Source organism: Orycteropus afer, unplaced genomic scaffold, assembly GCF_000298275.1.
Source record: "Orycteropus afer afer isolate SDZICR_OR568_19922 unplaced genomic scaffold, OryAfe1.0 scaffold00028, whole genome shotgun sequence".
In the NCBI taxonomy this organism is placed as follows: Eukaryota; Metazoa; Chordata; class Mammalia; order Tubulidentata; family Orycteropodidae; genus Orycteropus; species Orycteropus afer.
In genome coordinates, this window is record NW_006921615.1 from 11,685,314 (window position 1) to 11,706,910 (window position 21,597).

Here is a 21,597-nt window from a genome sequence, read left to right on the forward strand (position 1 = left end):
ATCACCCAGAGACCAGAACTAGATCATGCTCGGCTACCACTGCCAACCACTCTGAAATGGATCATGATAGGAGATCCTGAATAGAGTAAGAGAAAAATGTGGAACAAAACTCAAAATAATAAAAAATATTAAGCTTACTGGTCTGATAGAGACTAGTGGAACCCCAAGCCTATGGTCCTTAGTCCCTCTCTAAGCCCAGAACTTAACTCACCCCATGGCTTAACTTTCATTCAAATAATAGGCCTATGAGGTGAACAATAACATCAGCAAGGTGTATGCAACTTAGGATAGTGAACCATAAGAGAGCAAAAGGCCATCATTTGCTCAGGGATAAAGTTCAGAAAGTAGGAACAGATAGGAAAGAAGGACAAAGGGAAATGGTAACCACAGGCAGGATGTGGGAATAGTGCTGTTGCATTGTGGGAATTTCAATCAGTGTTGCAAAACAAATTGTGTATGAATTGTTGAATGGTAAACTAATTTAGTCTGTAAACTGTCACCCAAATCACAATAAAAATGCATAAAAAACTAGAATAGATATTATTTGGTAAGGATTGAAAAGGGGATTGAGAAATAGGTGGAGTTCAGGTGTGTGGTCTGGGCAAGAGGGTATTTATTCATTCCTTTGCTGAAATGTCAAATTGGGAAAGAGGAAAAAAGAAAATACTACCTACACACTTGGAAAAGATCATTATCAAGAAAATAAAAAGAACTCTAACAAATTAATAGGAAAGAACAGTTAAGCAGAAAAATGGGCAAAGGACTTGAATAGGTAATTTGCATGAGAGGAAATAGCAACAATCAATGTAATGAGTGCCAACCTGATTAGTAATCAAGAATATTCAAATTATGACAACAGTAAGTTATATTTTTATGCACATCAGATTGGCAAAACTAAAATTTCAATAATAATAAATATTGGATAGGATGTGAAGCAAAGTAGACACATATACTCTTCTAGTAGGAGTGTAAATTATATAATTTATTTCAGAAAACAATCAAGTATTTTAAATTTAAATATAGTTTAGATTACCAGCCATTTAACTACCAAACAAATGCTCTAGAGAAATATTTGCTCATTTTATCCAAAGACATATTCCATAATGCACACAGTCACGTTTATGAGCATAATGAATGTTGTTGTTATATTGTTTCGTGTAATCGATTTTGACTCAGAGATCCCTAAAGGACAGAGTAGAACCGCCTCATATGGTTTCCTAGGCTGAAATCTTTATTAGAGCTGATCACCATGCCTTTTCTCCCTCAAAGCAATTGGTGGGTTCGAATTGATGACTTTCCTGTTAGCAGCCATGCACTAAACCATTGCACCACCAGGGAATTCTACATAGAAGTAAAAAAATAAACTCAGTTATTCAGTCTGTATTAAAAGTAAAGGGGAAAAAATAGTCACAGAAGTATATATACTAAGTAATTAAATTTTTTTGCCTTTATAAAACTAAGTTTCATAAAGAGTACTAAAACAAAATTAAGAGTCAATTACTTCCAGAAATGAATGAATGGAATAAAATCCAGGAGATGCTCATAGAGGGTTTTAAACAATAGTGATAATGTTCTATTTCTTAAGCTAAGTCATGAATGTACGTGTATTTATTTGTTGATTAACATTCTTTATATTGTATTGCACACACACATCATGTCTATAAAACCAAAAACCAAATTCACTGCCGTCGAGTCAGATCCTACTCATAGTGACCCCTCCTTGGGTTTCTGAGGCGGTATCATTATGGAAGTAGATGGCCCAGCCTTCCTTCTGAGGAGTGGCTAGTGGGTTTGAACCACCAGCCTTCTGGTTAGCAGTCAAATGCCTTAGGCACTACACCACCAGAGCTCCTCATCACATTTATAGGCCAGTATAAAATTATATTTTAAGTGAAGTATGCTTTCTTTTTACAAAGAAGTACACATATATAATTCTAAAATGGAAATAACATACTTAATGTTTTTTGCTTGCAATGAATTATTTGGGGAAGTTTGTTGAAACAACCACATAAAACATGTCTTAAGCAACCTGGGATAGTGTCTTGAAAGGAAGTAAATAGATTTTATGGCAAGTGACCTTTAGATTTTTGTGTCTTTTTTGAGTGTCTGCCATGATGTAAGAATCTGTCCACTATTATAATTTCCTTAATAAATCCACTGCATCTTTATTAATTAATTCATTTAAGTCTCTTGACAACATCTGTATTTTCTACCTCCAACCTTATAAAGAGGGAGCTCTGGTAGCATAGTGCCTAAGACACTTGACTGCTAACCAGAAGCCCAGTGATTCAAACCCACCAGCCACTCCTCAGAAGGATGATGGGGCAATCTACTACCATAGTGATACTGCCTTGGAAATCCAAGGAGGGGTCACTACGAGTCGGGTCCAACTTGAAGGCACATAACAACAACAACAACCTTATAAAGAATGGTCTACTGAAGATACTTAGCCATCACTTTAGTAAATCTTACACTGAATGATAGGAGCTCTGGTAGCTTAGTGCTTAAGGCATTTGACTGCTAACCAGCAGACCGGGAGTTCAAACCCATGAGTCACTCCTCAGAAGGACGGCTGGGCAATCTACTTCGGTAGTGATACCGCCTCGGAAACCCAAGGAGGGTTCGCTGTAAGTCAGATGCGAGTCGACAGCAGTGTGTTGCATTTTGTGTTACATTGAATTATGAAGTTGTTTTGTCCTAAGGAGGTAAACAAAGACAGAAGAGAAATGGTATGTAGTCTGAATCAAGAGGCAAAGCTGAGCTAATCACTTTAGATTAATAATCCATTCCCTGCACAGCTGGGCATAGTTTGTTCATTTTGTAAATATGCTTCCCTATTTTCTTGATATTAGTCAGTTTGCTTGAATGGATTAGAAATTTGAGAGCTGTTTTGTCCAATGACACGGCAAATTTCTATGAGTCAGACTTGACTAAATGACTGAGCTTTTTGTTTTGTTTCATTTGTTTATGTCCTCATCAACACTGGCATTTACTTTAGCTTTCCTCCCAGGTACTGGAAGCCAAGGGGTGAAATACCACACAAACGACTGGACTCAAGATTCTGAAGCTCTTGTATCAGTCTGGAAATTGGTATGTAATGATATTTAATCAACTGAATTAAACATAATATTCAAACTGTTGATATATTTTGGCATTGTGAGATAAGAGAGATTCAGTAGCAATGCATTTTCTTTCTTTTATCTTCTTTTTATATAAAGTTTGCCTACAAGTAATTTCTTACCACCATTATCATTAGTGGCATCATCAAGCATTTTCCTTGAATTTATTCAGAATACTGGATAAAATCATGCAAATATCTCTGAGTAGGACAACTCTGTTTAAGTAGGTAAACAATATTTAACAGCAAGAGTTCAGTAGGAGGAAAGGCCAGGGCTCCTCAGAGTGGGCACACTAAAGGCCACTTTTTAAAAACATCTGATTCATCCTAACAACAATAGAGAAAGTGTAGAAGATTTTTTTTTTTTTTTCCAAAAATGGACATGACTCTACTTACTGCCCCACATGCTCTTCCAGATCTTTCCCATTACCCTGTTAGAGGTGAAGTCAAAGGTTTCCCCTTGAAATTGAGTCTATCTTTATGTTTGCCTTGACAAACAAACACAAGGGAAGTGATTCTATGTGACTTTGAAGATTACTTCTTCAAAGGTAACACAGATTTCCACCTGGCTCTCTCTGTCATGGGATATTACCCTTGGAACCGATGCAAGAGGAATACCAGACTCCACAGAGAAACTCAGGGCAAGTAGAACTGATGCTTCCAACCCTTAGTCCTGATTGAGTTTTCAGATGACAAATAAGTATCAACTTGCCTGGTCTGTGACTGATCCATGCTGGAAGCAGATCCTCTATTCCTTACCTGAAAAAGTGTTGAGCACTGTTAAGTCTTTTGCAACAAACCTGCCCAAACTGAAGTTTTGTGAACAAAATAAATGATTGTTGTTATATCAAGCCACTAAATTTTGGATGGTTGATTTGGCAGCACTTGGTAACAGGAACTAATATCCACAAATCCGGCCTAAGCAGTCTGTGGTGGTTATGTTTGTGTATCAACTTGGTTGGGCCTGGTTGAGTGGCTGGGCAGCTGGATGTAGTATTCCCCATGATGAGACTGGCAATCAACTCCATGGCGGGATCTACCACAAGCAGTTGAGTAGCTGCTTTGTGTTTGTGGTCTGCTTCCCGTATATAAGAAGCAGCTTTGGGAATGGTCTCTAGCTTATGGCACGCTTGGACCCTGCATGTAGCCATGTCATTTTTCAGCAGCCTGTAATGCTCTGCCAACCTTGGGACTTACAATGGACTTAAATTAATGGCCTGCCATGTGGTTTGGTAACATCAGGACTGTGACATTTTATTTGTCAACCTTGGACTTGTTAGCCTCAGCAGCCAGTAGCTGCCTGAGTGAACAGATGCCTCTAGCTTCAGTGGTGCGGGAGCAAGAGAGAGCTGAAGCACAAGGTTGAGGGGCTTTCACCCAGCCCCTAGAGCCTGGCACTTTGAACTTAGACTTAAAGCCTCCAAATTGTAAGAATAAACTCCTATTTGTTAAGGCCATCCCATTTGTGGTATATACCTGTCAGAACGGCACTAGGTAGCCTGAACACAGTCATAAACTAACAAAGAAAGGGACAACCAAGAAAAATCAGTTGCTAAGCTTTGATGGAATTTTACAATCAAAGTTTTTTTAAGTTCTTAAAAGAAAAGATTCTGTGGGGGCCATTGGAGAGGTTATTAAAAGTTAGCTTTGAATTAAAGAGGCAATTGAGAAAATAATTAGATTATTTTATTTATGCTTTAATGGAGTTTCTTTGGATGAATCACTATCATAAGTTCTCCTCTGAAGTAGGGATCACCAGTATAAATAAAGCATTCTAGAACTTCTTGGCAGGGAAGATGCTAATAATTACTGAGAAATCCTCTTAACTTTTGGAGGGCTGAAATTGTGGATTTGCTGAATATAATGCACACATTATTATTTGAATAAATGTGTTTTTATATGTATTAGTACCTTAGAGTATTTTGTGTGAGTGGGAGTCAAATAAGACCCTCTTTTTGAGTAAAATCCAATCCCGTAAGATAACATACTAACTATAAAGTAAATAGTAAGACTATAAGTTACTGATACATATACATGACTACTTGGGAAAAGCAATATGGATTCTGTAATAATATGTAGTCTCTGACTGTAAGGAAAGATAAAAGAGATGCTGAGGCATTTTTAAAAAGCATTTGATAAGTTTCTACAGCATGTATGTATGTATGCATGGATGCATGTATGTTTGTTTTAAGATGGACTGTTGGATTTTATGGACTAGAAGCCACCTTTGGTGAGTCTAATACCCTAAAACTTTCTTTCCATAATCTGATGCTACTTAAGGATAGAAATTTCTTCATGTGACTCTCACAATCACTCCACAAGTGGAAGTAGATACTTAGACAGGAATTATGAGAAAGTTGAGCAATTAGGCAACCCCTGGAGCTCCTTCCATTTTACATGATTCATATCAACACAATACCTGAAGAAGAAACTGGAATTGTTCTTTCATTTATAAGTAGATCCAAATATGTAAGATGTAAGAAAGAAAGAAATTTGATGACAGGGTGAAAAGCAGGTATATCACACAAAATTAATGTTCCATCCTATTACTCATCTATCAGTTTGTCCTACTGTTGTCGCTTGCATGTTGCTGAGAGGCTGGATGGAGGCTATATCATTGATATTTCAAATACCAGCAGGGTCATGCATGGTGGACAGGTTTCAGTAGAGCTTCCAGACTAAGATAGACTCTGAAGAAGGAAGGGGCCATCCACTTTCCAAAGAATTGGGCCATGAAAATCTTTTGAATAGCAGCAAAACACTGTCTGATACATTACTGGAAAGTTTTATGAATAGGCCTGAAGATGAACTTCTCAGGTCAGAAAGCACTCAACAAAGAACTGGGGAAGAGCTGCCTCCTCAAAGTAGAGTCAACCTCAATGACATGGGTGGAGTAAAGCTTTTGGGGTTTCCATTTGCTGATGAGGCAAAATGGGAAGAAACAGCTACAAACATCCATTAATAATCAGAATATGGAACATGGAATCTCAGAAAATTAAAAATTGTGAAAAATGAAATAGAATGCATAAAGATTGATATTCTAGACATTAGTGATCTGAAGTAGACTGGTTTTGGCCATTTTGATCAGACAATCATATGATCTACTATGCCAGGAATGACAAATTGAAGAGGAATGGTGTGGTATTTGTCATCACAAAGAATGTGTCAAGATCTATCCTGAATTACAAAGCTCTCACTGATAGGATAACATCCACATGCTTACAGGGAAGACCAGTTAAGACTACTATTGTTTCAAATTTACACTCCAAACACTAAAGCCAAAGATGAGATAATTTAAGATTTTTACCAATTTCTAAAGTCTAAAATTGAACAAACATGCAATCAAGATGTATTGATTATTACTGATGACTGGAATGAGAAAGTTGAAAACAAAGAAAAATCATCAGTAGTTGGAAAATACAGCCTTGGTGACAGAAATGACAGTGGAGATTGCATGATAGAATTTTGCAAGACTGACTTACTCATTGTAAATACTTTTTTTTCCAATAACATTAACGGTGGTTTTATATGCATGGACCTTGGTAGGTGGAATACACAGGAATCACATTGCTTACATCTGTGGAAAGAGAAGATGGAGAAGCTCAATATCTTCACCCAAAACAAGACCAGAAGGTGACAGTAGAACAGACCATCAATTGTTCATATGCAAGTTCCAGCTGAAGCTGAAGATAATTAAAACAACTCCATGAGAGCAAAAATATGACCTTGACTATATCCTACTTGAATTCAGAAACCATCTGAAGAATAGAGTTGGTGCATTGAACACCAATTACTGAAAACCAAATAAGTTGTGGGATAACCTCAAGAATATCATACATGAAGAAAGCAAAAGGTAATTAAAGAGGCAGGAAATGAAGCAAAGACCAAAATGGCTGTCAGAAGAGACTCTGAAATGAAGAGTAGCTAAAGAAAATGGAACAAATGACAAGATAAAAGAGCTAAAAAGAAGATTACAAAGAGCAGCTCAAGAAGACAAAGTCAATTATTATAATGAAATGTGCAAAGATCTGTTGTTAGAAAACCAAAAAGGAAGAACACACTCCATGTTTCTCAAGCTGAAATAACTGAAGAAATACTTCAAGCCTCAAGTTGCGATATCAAAAAATGCTATGGGCAAAATACTGAATGATGCAGGAAGCATCAAAAAACATCCTACATTGGTGAGTAGTGACTGGGATCTTAAAAGCTTTCAACCAGCCACCTAAGATGCAGCTAATGGTCTCCTAGCATCAGAAGTGAAGAAGAACGCACCAAAAAAAAAAAAAAAAAAAAACCCACAAGGGCATTTAGAAGCAATCACCCCTAGGACACGATGGCCCTCAAGACTAGAAGAACTAGATGGTGCCTGGCTACCAATGCCAACCACTCAGGAAAGGATCAAAGCTGGAGATCCTGGATAGAGTGGGAGAGAAAACATGGAACAAAATCCAAAAACTCAATAATGACCAGAATTACTGGTCAGATGAAATCTGGTGAGACTCCCAATACTATGGCCCTGAAATATATTCGGTGCCTGGAATAAAACTCACCCCCAAGGGCAGGCTCTCAGCCCAATAGTTAACAAGATGTACACACAGACCACTCAATCCAGGATGCCGCACCCACACACTCAATGGTAATGCATCTCTTAGAGCAATAGACCATGGGACACCAAAGGACCAACATTCAAACTGAGGAAATGCAGGACAAACAGGAGTGCATAAGTATAAGGGGCACAGGGGGAGAGTTGCAGGGTAGGGAAGGGAGGAGAATGGGTTAGGGTTGGATATGGCTAATGGGGAATAAAGCTCTTAAAATAAATAAAATAAAATAAAAGCTGGAAGGAATACACTGAGTCACTATACCAAAAAGAACTTAGTCAATGTTCATCTATTTCAGGAGGTGGCATACGATTAAGAAGGAAGAAGTCAAAGTGGCACTGAAGGAATTGACAGAATACCCATTGAGATGTTTCAACAACCAGGTGCTGTGCTGGAGGCACTTAATTGTTTATGCCAAGAAATTTGGAAGTCAGCTACCAGGCCAACTGACTAGAAGAGATCCATATTTGTACCCATTCCAAAGAAAGGCGATCCCACAAAATGTCGAAATTATTGAACAATATCATTAATATCACACCCAAGTAAAATTCTGTTGAAGATAATTAAAAATGATTGCAGCAGTATATTGACAGATAACTGCCAGAAATGCAAGCTGGACTCAGAAGAGGATGTGGAATGAGGGATAACATTGCTGGGTCAGATGGATTTTGGCTGAAAGCAAAGAATATTAGAAAAATATTTACTTGTGTTTTATTGACTATGCAAAAGCATTTGACTGTGTGGATAATAACAAATTATGGATAACATTGAGAAGAATGGGAATTCCAGAACACTTAATTGTGCTCATGAGGAACTTGTACATAGACCAGGAGGCATTTGAACAGAACAAGAGGATAATGCATGGTTTAAAATCAGAAAGGGAGTGTGTCAGGGTTGTATCCTTTCGCCATACTTATTCAATCTGTATGCTGAGCAAAAATAATCCAAGAAGCTAGACTGTATGAAGAAAAATGCAGAATCAAGATTGGAGAAAGACTCATTAACAACCTGTGATATGCAGATGACACAACCTTGCTTGCTGAAAGTGAAGATGACTTGAAGAACTTACTGATGAAGATCAAAGACTACACACTGCAGTATGGATTGCACCTCAACAAAAAAACAAAAACCTTCACAACTGGACCAATAAGCAGCATCAAGATAAATGGAGAAAAGATTGAAATTGTCAAAGATTTTATATAATTTAGATCCATAATCAACAACAATAGAAGCAGTAGTGAAGAAATCAGATGTTGTATTGCACTTGGCAAATCTACTGCAAAAGACCTCTTTCAAATGCTGAAGAGCAAACATGTTTCTTTGAAGACTCAGGAGCGCTTAACCCAAGCCTTCGTATTTTCAATCATTTCATATGTATGTGAAAGCTGGACAATGAATAAGGAATACTGAAGAAGAGTTGATGCTTTTGAGTTGTGGTGTTGGTGAAGAATACTCCAAGTACCACAGACTGCTAGAAAACCAAACAAATTTGTTGTGGAAGTAGTGTAGTCAGAATGCTCCTTGGAAGTGAGAATGGCCAGATTTCATCTCACCTACTTTAGTCTTGTTGTCAGAAGGGACCATTTCCTTCCTGAGAAGGATATCATGCTTGGCAAAGTGGAGAGTCAGTGAAAAAGGGGAAGAACCTCAACAAGATGGATTGACACAGAGGCTGCAATGATGGGTTCAGATGTAGCAAGGGTTTTGAGGATGTCACATGACAAGGCAGTGTTTGGTTTTGTTGTACACAGGGTCACTATGAATTGGAGCCAACTTGATGGATCAACAATGTTTCACCACCCACATTGAGGGGTTTTGTGTTTTATTTAGTTTAGTTACATTTTGAAAACAGTGGTTATCAGGATATTTGCTGCCCCATCATTGTTTTCCAGCTATGTGATATTACCATATTGGTGATTTTAGTGGCAAAGTCTAGTTGCATAGTCTAGAGTGAGCTAAATTGGTCTTCATGGGATCAAGTTTTTAATCTCAAAATCATTGATGTAGGATTCTAACTAATTGCACATTTATAGAAGGTTGGAAAGTTCCTCAATAGAGTCAAATCCATGGTATAATGAGTAATTTTATTATAAAATATTATATACAGTATGGTAGCTCTGGTACCATAGTGCCTAAGGCACTTGACTGCTAACCAGAAGACTGGCAATTTAAACCCACCAGCCACTACTCAGAAGGAAGGTTGGGCAATCTACTTCCATAGTGACACTGTCTCGGACCCCAAGGACGGGGTCACTATGAGTCAGGGCTGACTCAACAGCACGTAACAACAACAACAACATATACAGTATATAAATAAAAAGGATTTCTAGTGGCATAGTGGGTAAAGCACTGCCTGCTAAACAGAAGGTCAGCAATTCAAACCCACCAGCTGTTCCGCAAGAGGAAGATGAGACAATCTACTTCCTTAAAGATTTACAGCCTTGGAAACACAATGGAGGTCTCTCTGAGTCGGAATCAACTTGATGGCAGTGGGGTATGTATAAATACAGGTGGAAGATCTATGTTTTTATCTATCTGGAGTTCCTGGGTGGCACAAATGGCTAAGTGCTTGACTACTAACTGAAAGCTTGGTTGTCCAAACCCACCCACCCAAAGTTATCTCAGAATAGAGGCTTGGCAATATGTTTCTGAAAGCATATTGTCACAGTCTTGAAAACCCTATGAGATGCAGTTCTACTCTGCACTCATGGCGTTGCTATGAGATGGACTTGACTCCGTAGCAATTGGTTTACTTTTGGTTTTGCTTTATATCTACCTATCAATCTACTGATCTATCTGTCTACTGATCTATGTATCTGTGGAAGTTATGTTTGTGTGTCAACTTGGCTGGCCCTAGTTGAGTGGCTGTGCAGCTGGATGTAATATTCCCCATGATGAGACGGGTAATCAGCTCCACAGTGGAATCTACTGTGAGCAGCTGAGAGCTGCCTTAGGGCTGTGGTCTGCTTTCTGTGTAGAAGGAGACACTTTGGGGAATGGTCTCTAGCTTATGGCTTGCTTGGATCCTGCATGTAGCTATGTCATTGTTCAGCAGCCTGCTATGTTCTGCCAACCTTGGGACTTCCAATGGACTTGAATTAATGGCCTGCAATGTGGTTTGGTAACATCGGGACTGTGCCATTTTATTTGCCAACCTTGGGCTCATTAGCCTCAGCAGCCAGTAGCTGCCTGAGTGAAGAGATCCCTCTCGCTTCAGTGGGCCAGGAGCAAGAGGCAGAGCTGAAACCCAAGGTCAAGGGGCTTTCAGCCAGCCTCTAGAGTCTGGAACTTTGAACTTGCACTTAAAGCCTCCAAACTGTGAGAGAATAAACTCCTGTTTGTTCAAGCCAAGGCATTTGTGGTATACTCTTGTCAGAGCAGCACTAAGTAACGAGAACAGTATCTATCTGTATTTTCCCCATGCTATCGAGCAGAAACTATATATAAAAAAGATTACGTTTACTGACAAACCAATTTCTCACCCTACAAAAAGAAATATAAATACTAGCACATGTCACTAGCAATAAAATTTAGCTTAGCTAGTGAATGCCTAGAAAGCCATTTGGAAATGGACATTTGTATGCAATTGGTAAACTTTGTAGCATTTGGATGTGGTCATATAACTTAATTTACCAAATAAGATACTTTAAAATGAATGTGTTCCTTTTTCAATTTCAGACATTATCTATCTTGAAAAGTATCCACTGATTTAGTGGAAGAGAGATAATATGAAATATTTTAAATTGGATAGATGCATATTCACATTAAACAAAATACAAACAAAATCAGACATATAGTTTGCTGACAATTACATTGTATTTTAAAAAAAAAACATTGATTAACTCAAGTTAACAAAAGTTCAATTATTTGTGAGTGCTTTTTATTTTCAAAAGCAAATGTGCTAAAGTGCATTTTATATACTCATGCATTTTTCAAAAAACGTAACGTAACTGATTTATTCATGAAACGTTGAGGGGACACAGACAATTCCCCAAAGTGATGATAATTTTAAAATTAAATATACATAAATTAATCCACATAACTTTGGGAGCAAAATAATTCTTAGAAAATACATGGAATTCATTATGAACCATTAAAGAAACATTCAGTAATTGCTAGCAGTGAGAACAATTTATAAAATAAAGCCACACCTCTTTTTCTGTTTTGTAGTGATGAAGCTTACTTAGAATTAGGGAATCCAATTGCTTTTAGAAGCATTTTCTTGAGAGAGTAATTTTATATATTCTGCTCTTCTAAAAAAAAAAAAAAATCTACTCATAGTGACCCTATAGGAGAGTAGAACTGCCACATAGGGTTTCCAAGGCTGTGAATACTTCCAGAAGCACACTGATTAATCTTTCCCTTGTGTAGTGGCTGGTGGATTCCAACTATCAAGCTTTTGGTTAACAGGTGAGTCCTTTAACCACTGCATCACCAGAACGCCTTCCTTTACTTATGGGAAAAATTAATAATAAAGTTTCAGAATATAGTGCTTTGAAGAGAAAACTTTTCACCTGATATTAACGGTGAAGCTACCCAGTAACCTCATTCTTTCATTACTTAAATCATTAACTCTGTTCAATGGATTTGCTTAATACAGCCAGTCACTGGGTTATGAACATTGGACTTGTAAACAAATCCTAATTGCCCTTTAATGCAGGGCTTTGAACAGGCTCTAACATGGCTGACAAAGCAAAATAGGAACAGGCTGGAATGTTTTCAATTTGGTTGATTTGTTATGGTAACCAGCATGGGAAAAAATTACAGATCAAAGCCCTAGAATGGAGACTTGGAAGAGGCATAGTCAGCCCTTTCATGAGTTTAATGCATGAGACAGGATTATTGGCAGGATTGGGAAGAGATACAAACATTCCAAGAGGCAAAGCCAACTGCCATTTTTAAAAACAGCACTACCATATTTGAGTGGGGCACTGTTATTTTTGCCCTGCTTTTGTAGTGCTAATGGGAGCTCTGGTAGCATAGTTCCTCAGGCACTTGACCGCTAACCAGAAGGCTGGTGGTTCAAATCCACCATCACTCCTCAGAAGGAAGATGGGGCAATCTACTTCCGTAGTGATACTGCCCCGGAAACCCAAGGAGGGGTCGCTATGAGTTGGGTCCAACACGACGGCACATAACAACAACATCAACAATTAGTAGTGGTATAAATATGTTTTCACTTTGATACAATGGAACCAACCACTACTTGCAAAAAAAAAAAAAAAAGAAAATGTTTCATCATAATCACCTTTACTTGCAGCTTTTGAATCACTGAAAAGTCTTCTAGAATTTTCTTGCACTAATGTAACTCTGAAGAGCTCTGGTAGCATAGTGCCTAAAGCACTTGATTGCTAACCAGAAGGCTGGCGGATCAAACCCACCAGCCACTCCTTGGAAGGAGGGTTGGGCAATCTACTTCCATAGTGATACTGCCTTGGAAACCCAAGAAGGGATTACTATGAGTCAGGTCTGACTCAACAGTACATAACAACAACAACAACAACAACAACATAAGGCTAAATAAGAACCATAGGCATTTGGTCCAACTAGTCTACAAATTCTTAAAGACGTAAGAATGGATATTTTTTGTAAATCGGGGACTGCCTGTATTGCATTTTGTTACACAGAGAACATTGTGTGAGTGAGATTAAGCATGCATTCGCTTGTCACTATCTAATTATTAAAAAAACAACTCACTGCCATCAATTCGGGTCTGACTCATAGCGACCTCTCATTGGGTTTCTGAGGCAGTATCACTACAGAAGTAGATTGCCCATCTTTCCTTCCCAGGAGTGGCTGGTGGGCTTGCACCACCAGCCTCTGGTTAGCAGTCAAATGCCATGTGCTACGTACTGTCATAGGTATGTTGCATATATTGCCTCAGTTACTCTTATACAGAAAACCTGTGAAGTAAACTCTGTTGCCTCCATTTTAAAGATAAGGAGGCATGGGATTTATTCTAGGTCAGGGCTCAGCAAATATTTGGGCTATGGATCAAACACCACCATCTCGTAAATAAAGTTTCATTGGCACATAGCCATACCCAGCCAAATGTTTACATATTGCCTCTGGCTGCTTTCCCTCTCAAATCAAAAAAACAAACCCACTGCCCTGGAGCCTATGTGAGACTGAATAGAGCTGCCTCATAGGGTTTCCAAGACTATAATCTTTATGGAAGCATACTGCCACATATTTTTTCTGCAGAGTGGCTGGTGGGTTTGAACCGCTGACCTTTTGGTTTGCTGCCAGATTATAAAAACCTCTTTAACCACTGTACCAAGACAGATGCCTTTGCTTTCCATCTACAATGTTAAATTAAGTATTTGTGGCAGAAACCAATCATATGGTCTGCAAGGCAAAGGTATTTACCATTTGGTGTGTTCCAGAAAATCTGTAGATTCTTGCTCTAGATCAGTCAGTGAGAACTCCATTTCAAATGTGTTCTGATGCTAAGATCAATGCTGCTTCTACCATATCATGATGCCTTTCAAAATAACAATGTTAAATGAACTTCATCATTTTCCAGGACTATTTGCCTTGAAAATCTAGAGTAATAAAATAAAGATTTATAATTTAAATTCTATTTGAGAATTATAAAGATTTTGATCTTAAATTGTGTCTTAGCAATTGATTTTCATCATTCTAGACAAGCTGTGTAAATTTTTGTGGACTCAGATACATCATTTAAAAAATGGAAATAATAATACCTGACATACTTCACTCAAGGGTCTGGAATAAATACGCTCTTCTAACTTTATCATCTTGTGTTCTATATCTCTGTCTCTTAGGTCAGACTTGTGCCTGATCTCAGTAACTTACTTGAAAATAATCTAAACTTGTTGGAAATAATATTTCAATCCCATAATGTAAATAAACTATGCTTATACTTACAAAGTAAAAGATACACCACACTCTTAAAACCCATAGTGGTCTTCTGGTAAGATGCCAAAATAGGCAGACAAGCTACACAGACCATCTTCAACAAAGAAAAGAGAAACCAATTGACAAAGATACAGAAACTAATCCTGGAGCCCTGAGTTTTCAAAGGAAGTATACAGAAGTGAATTAGGCACCAACTAGAGGAAAACCCTGAATAAAAATAGTAAGTATGGAAACAGACGGAACTGTAGACTGTTAGCTATTCTAACAGCACCAAACTCACCAAAACCAAAGACAAAATATTTCTAAGTGGTGTTGGGACCTGAGAATCGATCTAAAGATCAGCCCTGGTTGCCAAGGGCTGCAGGGACAACTGTGCTGGTGGCTTGTAACTAGGAAGGAAAACAGTAAAGAGGGAGACAACCTGAGCAGTATGGACTTTTGGCTATCTGGATGGCACAAACATTTCAATTGTTTACAAGAGGTGGTCATTTGGATATTTAAAGAGACCAATGGCACAACCATTTTGAATGTTTATTAGAGGTGACCATCTTGGATATTTAAAGTGACCAAGGGCACAGCCACTTTGAATGTTTTCAAGTGGTGGCCATTTTGGTTATTTAAATGACAACATTCTTATTCAGATGCCAGGGAACTAATAGGCTCTGTTTGCCAAGGGTGGCAGGGACATATGGGAGGCTGACAATGAATGGGAAAGGAGACAGGTGGTGAGTATATAAGTGCTGCCAACTAGTGAATAGAAGACCACAGTCCCCTTCTTACATAGATAACATACAAAGAAAACAAAAATCATGGGCAAATCACTCCAACATACAATCACCAATTAAATATAAACAGAAAAACATCACAATGCTTCAGAGACAACACAGCATCAGAGTCCATGTGAAGAAGCAAGAGAAACAAGGGAGCAGGACACAGACCAAGAACACATCCCTGAGGAAGAAACAGCATAGGAACACCCTGATAGGAAATTCAAAAGAATTATATTTAGGTACCTCAATGGATTGAGAGACATATCAAGTAAAATACTGGCAAAATTGAGGAAAACACAGACAAAACCCTAGAACAATTTTGAAAGACAATACTAGAACAAAATGATAAAATAAATGAAATTTAGAAATGATACAAAATCTACAGATAGAAATCCAGAAGATTAATACTAAATTTTCAGAAATAGATAACACATTGAATGGGCAAAGGAGTAGAAGTGAATCAATGGAAGACAGAAATAGTGAGATTGAAGACTTATATCTCAATACTTCTTTGGAGAGGGAGCAATCAGAAAAAAGATCCAAACAAAATGAAGAAATCCTAAGGTTCATGTGGAATACCATCAAAAGGAATAGCATATGTGTAATCAGAATTCCAGAACAAGAAGAGGCAAATAAAACCACTGAGAAAACTGTTGGAGATTTGTTGGAAGAGAATTTCCCTGGTATGATGAAAGATGAGAATATATCCATTCAAGAAGTCCAATGAATCCCAAACAGGATCAACCCCAAAAGAAAATCACTAAGATATATCATCATCAAACTCTCCAAAACCAAAGACAAAGAAAGAATCCTGAAAGCAGCATGTTGTTGTTGTTATGTGCCGTCGAGTCGGCCCCGACTCATAGCGACCCCTCCTTGGGTTTCCGAGGCAGTATCACTACGGAAGTAGGATTGCCCAACCTTCCTTCCGAGGAGTGGCTGGTGGGTTTGAACCGCCAGCCGTCTGGTTAGCAGGCAAGTGTCTTAGCTACTATGCTACCAGAGCTAAAGCATCATGGGAAAAATGAAAAGTTACCTACAAGGGGCAACCAATAAGACTAAGCTTGAATTTCTTGGCAAAAACCATGCAGGTGAAAAGATAATGGGAAAGTATATATAAAACCGTGAAAGAAAAAAAAATTCCAACCAAGAATTTTATACCCAGCAAAACTGTCCCTCAAACATGATGGTAAAATTAGGAGATTTCTAGAAAAGCAGAAATGAAGGGACTTTGTTAAAACCAGACAAACCTTATAAGAATTGCAAAAGGGAGTACTTTGGACAGAGAACAAGAAATGCAAAAGGGAGTGCTTTGGACAGAGAACCAACAACAGCAGCAAACAACAACCAAATATTAACACACGTGATGACATAACCCAGAAACCAACCCAATTATGGAAGTATCCAAAGTAAATAAGCCTACAAGATTGTAAATAGGGAACCAGAGACATCAATTGACAAATGAGGACAATTACAAACCAAAAAGAGGTAAAAAATTGTGTAGTTATAGAACTTCTAAGTGGTAGGAAGTCAAGACAACTACAAGATAGAATGGACTATTCTAAACTTGGGAAGAAAATTATAAATCACAGGGTAATGTCAAAGAAAAATGATAAACCATCAGAAAAAAAAAAAAAGACTAGCACAAATATTTAGCAAATACCAAAACAATAGCAAAGAAGGAGGTGATAATACCATTCATAAAAAAAATGAGCTCAGTACAGAAAATTATATGGAACAACAACAACAACAAAAAAAAAACAAACAGCAACATCACAAAAAAGGACATAACAAAATGACAGCAAAAAATTTATTCTTGTTGATAATTACACTGGCAAAAGAATCAAAAGAGAACCTACAGATAGGGAAAAAATATTCAGCAACCATATATCTGAAAAGGGACTTATCTCTAAAATTTATAGAAAACTCCCACACTTCAACAACAAAAAGATCAACAATCCAATTAAAAATGGGTAGAAGACATGAATACACACATCACCAAAGAGGATCAGCCAAAGGCAGCCAGCAAACCCATGAAGAAATGCTTATGATCATTAGCCATCAGACAGATGTAAATCAAAACAACAATGAGATACCATCTCACCCCAGCACTAATTGCAAAGTTCAACAGACAGAAAATAACAAATGCTGTCAAGGATGTGGAGAGATTGTGACTCTCATCCACTGGTGGTGGGACTGTCAAATGATACAACCACTGTGGAAAGTAGTATAGCGATTCCTTAAAAAGGTGGAAATAGAAATACAATTTGATGTAGCAATTCCATTACTAGGTATATATCCTAAAGAAGTGAGAGCCAGGACAAGAACAGATATATGCACACCCATGTTCATCACAGCACTATTTACAATAGCAAAAAGATGGAAACAATCTATATGCCCATCAACAGAAGAATGGGCAACCAAACTATGGTACATACACACAGTGGAATGCTATGCAACACTAAAGAATAATGTAGAATTTGCAACACACTGTATAACATGGATGAATATGGAGAGCATTTTGTTGACTGAAATAAGTCAATTACAGAAGGACAAATATAGTATTAGTTCATTATTGTAAAAAGTCAAGGAAAGGTTTATATATGGAAGGAAACTTTCTTTGTTGGTTAGCAGGGGTAGAAGGGGAGGGGAGGAAACACTGCAGGGGGAGAAAAAACATTGACCCATATTACTTGAGTTTTGTGTATTTCAAATTATATTTGTATAAAATGTATTAATAAATAAATAAATAAAAAACCATAGTGGCTCACTTTGAGCCATATTCTGAAATACAATCCACGGTAATTCAATTTAATTAAAAAAAAAAAAAAATGTTGAAGATTTTTCCAGAATTTTGCAAGGCCCTTCAAGGAGTGAGAATAATTAATATTTGCATAGCTATTGATTCAATATCAGTCATTTTAACATACATTGCTTCTTTTGAATTATCCACATATACAAACACATACTATACATACAAACATGTATGATCTAATTTATCTAATTAAATGTATTATGCAGCTTTGATGTTGTTAGTTACTGGATTCCAACTCATGATCACCACATGCATGCACAGTATAACTGCACATAACTCCATAAAGTTTTCAAGACTGTGACCTTCCAGAACAGACTGGCAGGCCTGCCTTCCAAGGTGCCTCTGGGTGAGTTTGAACCCCAACTTTTCAGCTAAGAGTAGAGCACTTAATCTTTTGTGCCATGCAAGAACTCCATGAAGAATCTACAATATATTAATTTCTTTGCTATGTGCTAGGTGTCAAATGCTTATAATCTTGAGGGGAAGGCAGAACATAAAACATTATAACGATATTTTTTGAAGCAAAGGAAATCAGTGCGTTGTGATCTTTTAAGGATTCTCAACCTCAACATCTCAGCGCCATTCACATTTTGACCAGATAATTCTTAACTGTCAGAGGCTGTCCTGTTCACTGTAGGATGTTTAACAGCATCCCTGGCATCTACCCACTAGATGCCAGTAGTAGCCCTACCCATACTCCAACTGTGGCAACCTGAAATATCTTCAGACATGGTCAAATGTCCCTTGAGAGGCAAAACTGCTCCTAGTTCAGAACTGTAGTGTAAAGAATAGATTAGAATGAGCAAAGTAAAAAATAAATCCAATAAATGAAATAAGATTAAAAGTGCACTGTAGCCACGCAGTTGAGAAATGAGCAGCAGAGAAGAATGGAGATGGTACAGATTTTGGAGGGTAAATTATATAAAACTTGATAGATGGAAAGAAAAGATTAAAAAAAAAAAATACCACTAGAGGAACTTTTTACTATATCTAAATTATAGCAATTCTGATTCATTTGTTAGGAGGAGGAACCCAGGAATAGAGTTTTAACAAACATCCCATTTTAAGGAAAAAACTGATACAGAAAAAGGACAGCCATGGGAAGACAGGACTGGAAATAATGAGAGAGCAGCCCAGTAAGTGGTATCCTGTAACTAGAGTAATTGACCAAAAAATGAGGAGTAGCAAATTGGGGTTTATCTGGATGAGGAATGTGTGGAAAAAAAAAAAAAAAAGACTTTTTTGGCAATTAAAGTATGGTAATCATTTGCCCTGAAGTTTACTGAGCAGAAAAGGACAAGAATATTTCTCTCTCTTTTCCTCCAAATGAGATCATTTATTCACTCTCATAAGCAATAAGCACAATTCTAGAGGCTACAGATATCAGACACTTACTTTTGGAAACATGTAAAATAGTGACATCTTTAATATCATGCCAAGGAATTTCCAAATCTGAGTTATTATGCTTGTTTCGACAGTTCCATGATTCAAAAAATAAAATAAAATCTACAATCATCAAAAACTATAATATTTCCTAAGAACATTCTTTAATGCATAAGAAGTAAAATATTTGGGAAAACATGTCATGTCCATGATACGTATGGTTTGACATTCTGTTTTAAGTGCCAAGGGAAAGGATTGTTTACAAATTTGCTGAAGGGGCAGTATTGTGCTTTAATAATAAGTCTTTTGCCATTGTGTTCACCTGACTGGACACTACTAAAGATTTTAGCTCCTTAGAGGAAAGATTCTTGTCACAGACCACATAGCCTCCCACTGCTTTCTATAGTTTATTGCAGAGGGCCCACATTCAAAAGCCCTGCGGTTGGTGCTATGAGATGAGAATACGTTGGAGAATTACAAACACGATAAATATAATCTTAGAAATTATGTATTCTGCTCCTATGGCCTCAATTCTTGATTTAAGATCTCACAAATTTATCCATCCAAAAACAAACCAAATTTACTACCATCGAGTTGATTCCAACTCATAGTAACCCCCATTGTGTTTCTGAGGCTGTAAATCTTCACAGAAATAGAGTCCTCCATCTTCCTTCTGCAGGGCAGCTAGTGGCTTTGAATTGCTGACCTTCTGGTTAGCAGCCAAATGCCTTATCTACTACACCATCAGAGCTCCTTAAACTTATCCATAATGCTAGGCTATTTATTTAGTGTTTATTATCAATATAAAGGAGCCCTGATGGCACAATGCTTAAGTGTTTGGTTGCTACCTGAAAGGTAGGTAGGTTTGAATGGTTGGAGGTTCCAACTCACTAAACAGACTCTGCAGGAGAAAGATGTGGCAGTCTGTTTTTGTAAAAATTATAGCCTTGAAAACCTATGGGGGCAGTTCTACTCCATCCTATAGATCGGCTTGTTGCTTTGTGCCGTTGAGTCGGACCAACTCATAGTGACCCCTCCTTGGGTTACCCAGGCAGTATCACTACAGAAGTAGATTGCCCAACCTTCCTTCCAAGGAGTGGCTGGTGGGTTTGAACCTCCAGCCTTCTGGTTATCAATCAAGTGCTTTAGGCACTATGTACCAGAGCTCCTATAGATTGGCTAAGAGAAGGAACTGATTTGAAAGTAAGGTTTTTTGTTTGTTTGTTTTTGGTTTTATCAATGTTAAACATAACTTTTATAAAGAAGAAAGATGGTCAGTTATTCTCCTAAAATACTCAGTGCAGCTTTTAGAAGGAGCAATATAAGTTACAAAAATAAGATCAGCGGGGATTTTAAGATAGAGTTTAGAGCTCTGTTGACATATAAAAGGTGGAAGAATTTAACTCCTACAGAGAGCAATTTTCATATTGTCCTTCATGAATATCAATCACTTTTCTAACCAGCTGTACTACTTTGGGAAAATACCCTCTCTGAGCTTTAATTTCCTCATCTGTTAAATGAGGAATAACAGTACCCAAATTGTAGGATTATTGTTGTGAGGATTAAATGAGCTAAAGAACAGAAAGCATTAGCACATTACTTGGGATTTGTTGTTGTTGTTGTTGTTATTTACCACTGAGTTAGACCCGACTCATAGTGACTCCTCCTTGGGTTTCTGAGGCAGTATCACTACAGAAGTAGATTGCCCAACCTTCCTCCCAAAGAGTGGCTGGTGGGTTTGAACTGCCAGACTTCTGGTTAGCAGTCAAGTGCCTTAGGCACTACACTACCAGAGCTCATACTTGGAATTTAGTAAATGCTAAAAATGAAAGTAAAAATGTGTTATCAGATGGTAGTTTGAAAAACAGAGTTATTATTCCAATATACAAATGTATTTTCTTTCTTAAATATATGGTCTATTAGTACTACTAATTTACAAAATGGGTTTTATTCTGTTCTTTCTTTTGTTGTTGTTGTTGTTTTTGAACAATAATTTATACCAATATAGTTATAAGGCTTTTAGTATTT